Consider the following 9,184-nt stretch of genomic DNA (forward strand, 5'->3'; position numbering starts at 1 on the left):
CTCTCAACAGATTCATATCTAGATCAGCAGAGAAAAATTTACCATTTTTCGAAGTGCTGAAGTCAGCCGAAGTTTTTCAATGGGGACCAGTTCAGCAGAGAGCCTTCGAAGAACTGAAGCAATATTTGATAGATCTAACAACATTAACTCCGCCAACGCCAGGGGCTCCTTTGTTATTATATGTGGCAGCTTCGCACTCAGCGGTAAGTGCAGCACTTGTCCAGGAGAAGCTTGAAGGCCAAGTTAAGAGGCAGGCTCCAATATATTTTGTATCCGAAGTTCTTAGTTTATCAAAGAAAAATTATACAGAATTGGAGAAAGTACTGTATGCTGTTTTGATGGCCTCCAGGAAGCTTCGGCATTATTTTCAAGCTTACAACATAATTGTCCTTCTTCACAACCTCTAAAGGATATTATGAGAAACCGAGAAGCTACTGGAAGGATTGGAAAATGGGCTGCAGAGCTCAATGAATTTTGTATTGATTATGTCCATAGATCTTCGATTCAGTCCCAAGCGTTGGCAGACTTCATTGCTGACTGGACGCCAGGGGCTCAGGAGGAAGAAACGAATAAAGATGCCGAAGCATGGATTGTGTTTTGCGATGGGTCTTGGGGAACCTTCGGAGCAGGAGCGGCTGCTGTGTTGATTTCACCTTCCAAAGTTAAAACTTGTTATGCGGCAAGACTTGATTTTAGTTGCACAAATAATATCGTTGAGTACGAAGCTCTGCTCTTGGGTCTTCGGAAGTTAAAGGCAATGGGAATCAGAAGGGCCATTCTTAAAACTGACTCCCAAGTTATTTCTGGTCATATTGACAAGAGCTACAAAGCAAGAGACCCGAAGCTTGAAAAATATTTAGATACAGTCCGAAGGATTGAGGCTTCCTTCGAAGGATTCTCTGTCAAAAATATTCCTCATGGAGAAAATGAATACGCTGATCTATTGGCCAAGTCAGCAGCACAGGGGCTGCCTTTACCTTCGGAAGTATTTTTCAAAACAATAAAAGCACCTTCGGTCGAGCTTCTTGAAAGAGCAATCCTTAACATATCCCCTGTCTATAGTGAAGATTGGAGAACTGAAATCATCTCTTTCCTTCAGGGTAATTTTCTTTCAGATGACGAAGCTTATAACAGGAGGATAGAAGCAAGAGCTCGACCATATATCATAATAGAAGGGGAACTATACAAGCAAGGGGTCTGTTCCCCGTTGCTCAAGTGTTTATCCAGATCCGAAGGCATAGAATTGATGAAGGAAATACACGTAGGCCTGTGTGGATCTCACATTGGATCTAGGCCTTTGCTTGGGGAAGTTTTTCGTCAAGGATTTTATTGGCCAAAGGCAGCTTCGGATGCAGCGGATTTAGTCCAAAAGTGCGAAGGTTGTCAGAAATGTGCAAGAGATAAAAAACAACCTTCGTCTTTAACTCAATTAATACAACCCACTTGGCCGTTGCAAAGGTGGGGCCTTGATTTGCTAGGCCCATTACCACCAGCACAGGGGAACTTAAGATATGTGGTAGTGGCAGTGGAATATTTTTCCAAGTGGATTGAGGCAAAGCCCTTAGCCACAATAACTTCATTTACTATTCAAAAGTTTTTCTGGCAAAACATTGTTTGTCGCTTCGGAGTGCCGAAGGCCATTACTGTGGACAATGGGACACAGTTTGATTCTGAAGTCTTCAGAGAATTTTGTGATCAAACTGGCACGAAGATCCATTTTGCATCAGTCCGACATCCAGAGTCAAATGGACTTGTCGAAAGAGCTAATGGGATCATAATGACAGGAATAATGAAGTCAATCTTCAATCAGCCCAGGGGAAAGTGGCCAGACGAGTTAATCAAAGTGGTGTGGAGCCATAACACAACCATGTCAAGATCAACAGGTTTTACGCCCTTCAAACTATTGTTTGGTGACGAAGCAATAACCCCGGAGGAGGCCAAAGCAGGATCAATAAGAACAGCAGCTTTGGCAGAAGGCGAAGACGAAGCTGATTGCTCTGTAGAAAAAAATGCTATAGAAGGGATCAGACTTCAAGCTGTGGAAAACATCAATAAATATCAAGCTGAAACAATAAAATGGCGTGACAGAAAGGTCAAGCTGAAGAACATTGAACCAGGACACTTGGTACTTCGAAGAGTAGCCAACCCTGAGACAGTAGGCAAATTACAGCTGAAGTGGGAAGGCCCCTTTTTGGTAGTATCTTCGTCAAGACCTGGTTCCTACAGATTGAAGGATATGGACGACAACGACATTCCTAGATCATGGAATGCGGTTGAGCTTCGGCGATATTATGTTTAGCTTGATGTAATTTTTTCTATTCTTTTTTGTGGCACCCTTTTCCTTTCCAAAGGGGGAGAAAGGTTTTTAATGGGGCTACAACATGTAATTTTCCTTATTTCAATTCTATGAGAGTGATATCCCCCAGAAAATGTAAATGTAAATGCAAAGGAAAAAAGAAAAGGAAACAGGGAGAAGCTCAAAAGTCGTTCCTAAGGGAATGCAGAGCTTACAGCGAAAAATAAACGCTGATTCCGCTGAAAGTAAAAGACAAAGAAGCTCCTAAGGGAGGCTTACAGCGAAAAATAAACGTTGATTCCGCTGAAAGTAAAAGGCGAAGAAGCTCCCAAGGGAGGCTTACAGCGAAAAGTCAACGCTGATACACCGAAAAGTAAACGGTGAAGCCGAAAAGTAAACGGCAAAAAGATTTGAATCATTCCTAAGGGGATGAAGGGCTGTGATTATGGTTTTTGAACATGTGTCCCAATATTCATTTGCACAATACATTTCATCATGTCATTTGCATTCATAAACATTCATTTAGACATATATAGAATCATTGTCATACCACACAAAAAAGACAGGCGCTTCAGCAATGAGGAAAAACTTCGAAGGAAAAATTTTTTATGCTTCGTTGTGTACGAAAAGAAGGGAAGGTGTTTTTTGCCTTCGGCTCAAAAGAGAAGTTTTGTCCACAGCAAAGCAGATTGTACACAGTTAGCAGAAACAAAATATATTACAAGGTATGTACAAATTTACATGAGTTGTTCCATAACTATATTACAAAAGTTTCTCCAGAATTTTTGCAGGAAAGTATATTGTAAGCAACTATCAAGCTTCAGGCTAGGCTTCGTCAAACTTCAGCTTCGTCATTTTTCAGCTTCGTCATCCTGCGTATATCAAACAGCAGAATAAGAAAGTTACAAATTTCAAGGAGAAGGTAAAAGTAACAAATATAAGTTTCTTACCGGCTTAAGATGACTTCGAGCTTCGTCACCCGCCATTTTTCGCCTGCCACTTACCCAGATCTGGGTCATGAATCTATTTTCAATACTTCAGGCCAGGCTTGGGATATCTATCAGATCTGATGCTGATAAGCTGAAGTTTGGTCTATTCACGATATTTCCATGCGTACAGCCAGCCTTCAGAAAAGCGGTAGCTGTGCCCCGAGAAGCTACCAGGGCGCAGAAGTCGGCATGCCCACCAATAACTTCGTCAAGAGCATCAACCTCGCCTTCAATATATTCTAATGTGCTGGGCAGATTTTCAGCTGAAGGTGTAAATTTTTCAGAGCTTGCTCCGATAGAATGAAACACATCCTTCAGCCGCTGCACGCATCGGCTGACGAAGCTTAGACATTTTCCTTGAAGTTCTTTCAAGGATGTTTGCAAATTTGAATTTTTATCCATCTCAGTTTTAAGGCTTGCTTCAAGGTGTTTCTTTTCTTGCTCAAATTTTTCTGATTGTTTCAGCAATTCATTCTTTAAACTGTCGTTTTCTGCTTGGACTTCAGCCAAGGAGCCTTCTATAGACTGGATAACAAAGTCTTTCTTTTCTAATGCACCTTCGTGCTCTTTAACCATGATTTCAAGGTCTTGGATGGTGAAGTCCTTCTTTTTCAGATCAGCTTCGTAATTTTCAACTTTTTCAGCCAAATCTTGGATGATAGCTTTGTTCTTCTCGTCTTCGAGGTCTTGTTGCATTTTTAGAACCTTACTTAACAATATGCTCTGTCAAAACAATCTTCGTTAAAAAACGACATAAATAATAACAATAATAATAATAAAATAGCAATAATATTTGTTACCTTAAAATTAGCATAAAGTAAGCTTCCAGCGATATGGTGTCGTTGGTAGCGGCAGAGGTCCGCTTCCAGCTTCGGCAGGCCAATGTTTTTAGAGAGGGTTCTAACAATTTTAGCTTCGCTGCGGTTTCGAAGGCATCTCAGCTTTCCTTCGTTAACCCCACCAAACAGTGTAGCCCCTGGCTTATATCCGCAGGATATGGCATATTTTTTAAGCTCTTCTTTTTCAGCATCTGTCAATTCTTGCCCAAGTAAATCTTGAAAGTTAAAATCTCTTTCTTCCAAAATGTCTTCAATTTGCTTTTTCCCCTTTTCAGTAGCTGTGCTCGCTGCAGCCACAACAGTTTCTTCCTCAGCCATTTTCAGGAGTATATTATCAATAACTTCAAGTGTGTCCTCCAGGTTCGGATCTTCTGTGACCCCGGTTTCGGCCCCGGTAGCTTCGGCTGCGCCGGTTTCAGCTTCGGGGGCTTCCACTCTGGTGGCTTCGGCTGCGGCGCCTTTGGCTTCGGCGGTCTCGACAAAAGCAACTTTTGATACTGTCGCCGGTGGCGGCGTCTGATGAATCACATCTGCTATCTGAATAATTCTTCGTTTTTTCGGCAGTGCAGGACCTTCTTCTGCCGAAGCTGCTTCGTCCTTCTGAAAAAACTTCGTCAGTTTCGGTGCCAGCGGACTTAGCTTGACAGGCAAGAGTTCAGTCATTACCTTCATAATCTCTTCTACATCGGCAGCAGAAGGCGTTGCAGGAGTATCTTCTTCTCGAACCAACGTTTTTGGTTCTGGAGATGCAGTTTTTCTCTTTCTTGCAGCAGCCACCTTCAGCTCAGGGCTCAACTTTTTGGCCACTTTGGTGCTCTCTTCGTCAACAGCGCTGGCAATTCTTTTTCTCTTCGGGCCGCCAGCATCTCCGCCCAGTCGCCCATAGTCAGGATATTCGAAGCCTATAGCATCAAGTACTCTGTTTAGCCTTCGTTTCGACCGGGTGCCGAAGGCTGCTGTCATCAATTGGTCCTCTTTTTTAGAGTAATTTCCAAGAATTTCAGTACTCATTATTTCGATTGTATCGAGCCATTCTTGGCAGGGTGCCTTAAAATATTTCTTGAACTTATAATGGTAGGGTAGCCAGACAAGCTCCCCCTTTTTCTTCTACCCTGTGAGCTTCGGCATAGTCCACTCCTTCATAGTTGGAAATACTCTGAAGGCCAGAAATTCCTGCACTAAATCTCTAGTGCTAATGTGCTCTGCAATAGTCCTGAATTCAGTCAGCGCAATCCGGGTTGGACCTTCTGCTGTCATATTGCATCGGGGTCTGGTTTCTCCGAAGATCAGTTAAAGTGGACTTTGTACCAGCTTTTCCTTGTCATCGTCAACTTTGACGTAGAACCATTCTGATTTCCAGCCTGCCGGCCACTTGCTTCGGTAGCTGATCACAGGAAATTTTGTGGTTTTCTGACAGGCAAAATTATAACAACCAAAATTTTCGTGTAACCCATCCTCTCTGGCTTTGGTTTGGTAATGTAGCTCGTGTACCCGGCAGAAACCTTCGGCAAATGCCTCAACTGCCTGGCTTCGGAGAGCCCAAATATAAACACTAAGCCTAACAATGGCGTTAGGAGTCAGTTGGTGAAAATAGATCCCGAACTTTTGTAGCACATCAGCAATCATCCTATTCAAAGGAAATCTCAAGCCAGCTTTAAGAAAACTCTTGAAAATCACTATTTCATCATTCTCCGACTTCGGGGTAGTTTCCTCTCCACCGAAGCGAATCAGCTTTTTCTCATCTTCGATGAAGTAGCCCGACTTCACCATCTTGGGAAAATCAGCCTTGGAGATAGTCGACTTTCCGAAGTCCAGATGGCTAGGCTTGCTCGGTACTGTGATATTGTAATCACTGTCAGAATCAGCCTCCTCAATGTCTCCTTGTTCTGCCTCGGCAGCGGCTTGTTCTGCTTCGGCAGCGGGAACTTCTTCCGATGTCACCAATCCAGATCGCTGCATTGCTTCCGAGATTGGAACAGTCTCCACACCTTCGGCTTCATCTCCCTCACGCTCAACTCTAGCAGTAGAGCGCACTCTGGCCATTTAATTTTGATTTTCTTGAAAGATTTCTTGGAAATTAACAACCTTTTCTTTGGAAGCTCTTCTTCTGACGAAGCAAACGCCAAGCAGAAGCTTCGTTTGAATGTGAAAGTCAAGCTTCGACTATGGTTAAAATTTTTGGCAGCAAAACAGTGCAATAGCAATGAATGTTGTGGTAACTTCACACCTACCTGTCTGTTTATATAGTGTTGCAGGTAAGAAGGTGAATCGTCAGGATTTTTACACCAGGCAAACAGTTGCTCGCACCCGCTGCGCGGTGGGCCGCAAAAACCAAATAGTGAACCTGCACTGTGGGACCGCTCTGCGCTCAGAAACTGTATCGTTTCTCGACAACGAGCTCAGGGAGGGTGTTTTTCGGACCTTCGGCTTCCTGAAGCCTAAGAGACTTTTTTCACGGATCAAGCTCGTTACGAAAAACGATCTAGCACCGCGAAGGGGCTACTGTTGGGACCATGCTTCGTCGCCGAAGGTCCTGCAGAAAGAAACAACTTCGGCTGAAGCTGCTCGTACGTGATGCCGAAGGCGCCATTTCGTGAAGCTTCGGAATTACAAACCGACTTAAAGATAGAATGACCTTTTAATCCATAAGAGTCCGAGTCATTATTGTAAACTTTTATGAGGGGTACGATTGTAATTCCTCACAGGCTGTGTCTTGTACCTATAAATAGTGAATAGTATTCCTTTACTGTTCACGCATTCCTACAATTGTAATCGCATCACTCGGAAATTATCCTTTGTCAAGGCAGAGGTATAAATGTGTCTAAATATTATGTTTGAACATCTTAAATTGGTATAATATATAAATGATGTTATTTACTTTCAATTCATTTGTCTTTAAAACTTTGTGCCTTACGTTATTTTATATTATCTTTGTGAGTTCAATTATGAAAGCATAACCTTCGTAGTTCTGCCATTATAACCTTCATCCGGAGTACATCCCTGGGGAAATAATGCTTCAGCGGACGAAGGGCATTGATATTTAACATTTTATGTTGCCTTGTTCTTAATTCATAGCATTTGAGAACAAGTCCCCAACGTTAGTGTTTAAGGGTTTGATCGGCCCGAGGCAAGAGGGAATCATGGCTTGTGGGTAAAGTGCGCAACCTCTGCAGAGTGTTATGAAACTGATATATCAGTCGTGCTCGCGGTTATGAGCGGCCAAGAGAGCTCTAGTGATTAGAGATACTTGATCAGAGATGTTTGGTTTACAGGTGGTGATGAGAATGATGGTTATGATTATGCTTATGGTAATGGTAAGTGCTATTCTTTCCGTTTGGAAAGGGTACATTGGGTTAACAACCTGGGTTAATGCTAAAACCTGGCTCTCTACTAGTAAATAATAACCTGACCAACTAAAAGCAACTGCTTGATTTAACCCCACATAAAGCTAGTCCACTACAGCCAAACGGGACATATTGCTGAGTATGTTGATGTGTACTCACCCTTGCTTTACACACCCACCCCCCAGGTTGTCAGCGTTGCAACCACTGCTCAAGAGAAGATGAAGTCGTGGAGCAGGACTTTCAGGAGTTCCAAGAGTACGATGAGTTCTAGGCGTGGGTTAGCGGCAAACCCCCAGTCGGCTGCCTGTGTAGGCCGTGTGTATCTATGTTTCTTTTCCGCACTTTGATAAGTGTTAAAGACTATGTGGATGTCTCGGACATCATGATGTAATCAACTAGTATTACCCTTTTATGTTATTATTAGGGCACTGTGTGATGATATCCAGTTATGTAACTGCTGTGTACGTGAATTGCTGATCCTGGCACGTACATGGTTCGCATTCGGTTTGCCTTCTAAAACTGGGTGTGACATAGGTGGTATCAAACCCGTGCTGACTGTAGGATTATCGACCCATATCATCCCCTTGACTTTGGTATCCCTTCAAAAGTTGGTCATATCGACCAAACCTATTTTCTACTATATATATTATACCTTGCTAAAAAAATTCGTTTATTCTAATTCCTAATTTTCTATGGTTTACTTGCTGGTCATATTAGCTCTGTTCTCACTCTTATGCTTACGGTGTCTTTTGTAGATGGCTCGTCTTAGACAGAGTGCACAGAAGTCAGTCATTCCTTTCTTGCCTTCTCGTCTTGTGGAGTGTCCGCTTTGCCGTCCGGTGACTGGTCAGTCTAGCCATTTGGAGAGGCTACACCACCGCCTGCACGAGGAGCAGGAGCATCGGCGACAGGAGTTGGAGCAGCAGGGCTCTTCTTCCTCGCTTCAGCAGGAGATAGAGTCTGTGAGGAGCTGCTCTCTTGTGCCCCCGCTGGAGGCGCCCCCAGCACCACCACTGAGCGCCCTAGCCGCTGGAGTAGATGCAGGAGGAGACCCAGACGACGGAGGCGACGACAACATCTTGATCCACAGCACCAACCTTTCAGAGGAGCAGGAGCTAGAGGGATGGGTTGCTCGACCCATCACTCGTGACGCCGCTCGCGGGTGTCACTTCCACGATGCGCTCGACACCTTGCTACGCCAGGCACTTGACCGACATACCTGGTCTATCGAGTATCGTTGTGTTGTCTTCTAACATAGTCGCGGGGTTTACCCGGACCGCTGGGAGGCGACTTGTTTGGTGCGCCGTCCGGAGAACAGTCTCCGGGGTGCGGAGGTCTGCTCAGAACACTACTCTATCTCTGAGCGGGATTCAGCTGAGGCGGCCATGCAAGATGCCGCACGGCGTGCGCTTTCGCACTACTGCTCAGTGTTCGGTGGGGTGGCCGATGGTCTTAACCTGAGGTATTACCCCCGCCGTCCATCTGGCAGCACAGGAGGCGTGGTTGTCACACCTGTCAGCGAGGACAATCCTAGGTTGAGCAACACAGTCAACCTAGCCGCCGTGCTAAACACGGAGCAGGACCACGCTTTAGATGAGTTGAGTAGGGCTCGTGCTGAGATCGCCCAGTTGCGGGCTGAGCGCGCGGAGCGCCGTCATCTAGAGGATGGTTCTCCCGCCCCCGTCGGGACTCAACACCCGTACCGCTCACCTCAGC

The sequence above is a fragment of the Zea mays genome, chromosome 5, assembly GCF_902167145.1.
Source record: "Zea mays cultivar B73 chromosome 5, Zm-B73-REFERENCE-NAM-5.0, whole genome shotgun sequence".
Taxonomy (NCBI): Eukaryota; Viridiplantae; Streptophyta; class Magnoliopsida; order Poales; family Poaceae; genus Zea; species Zea mays.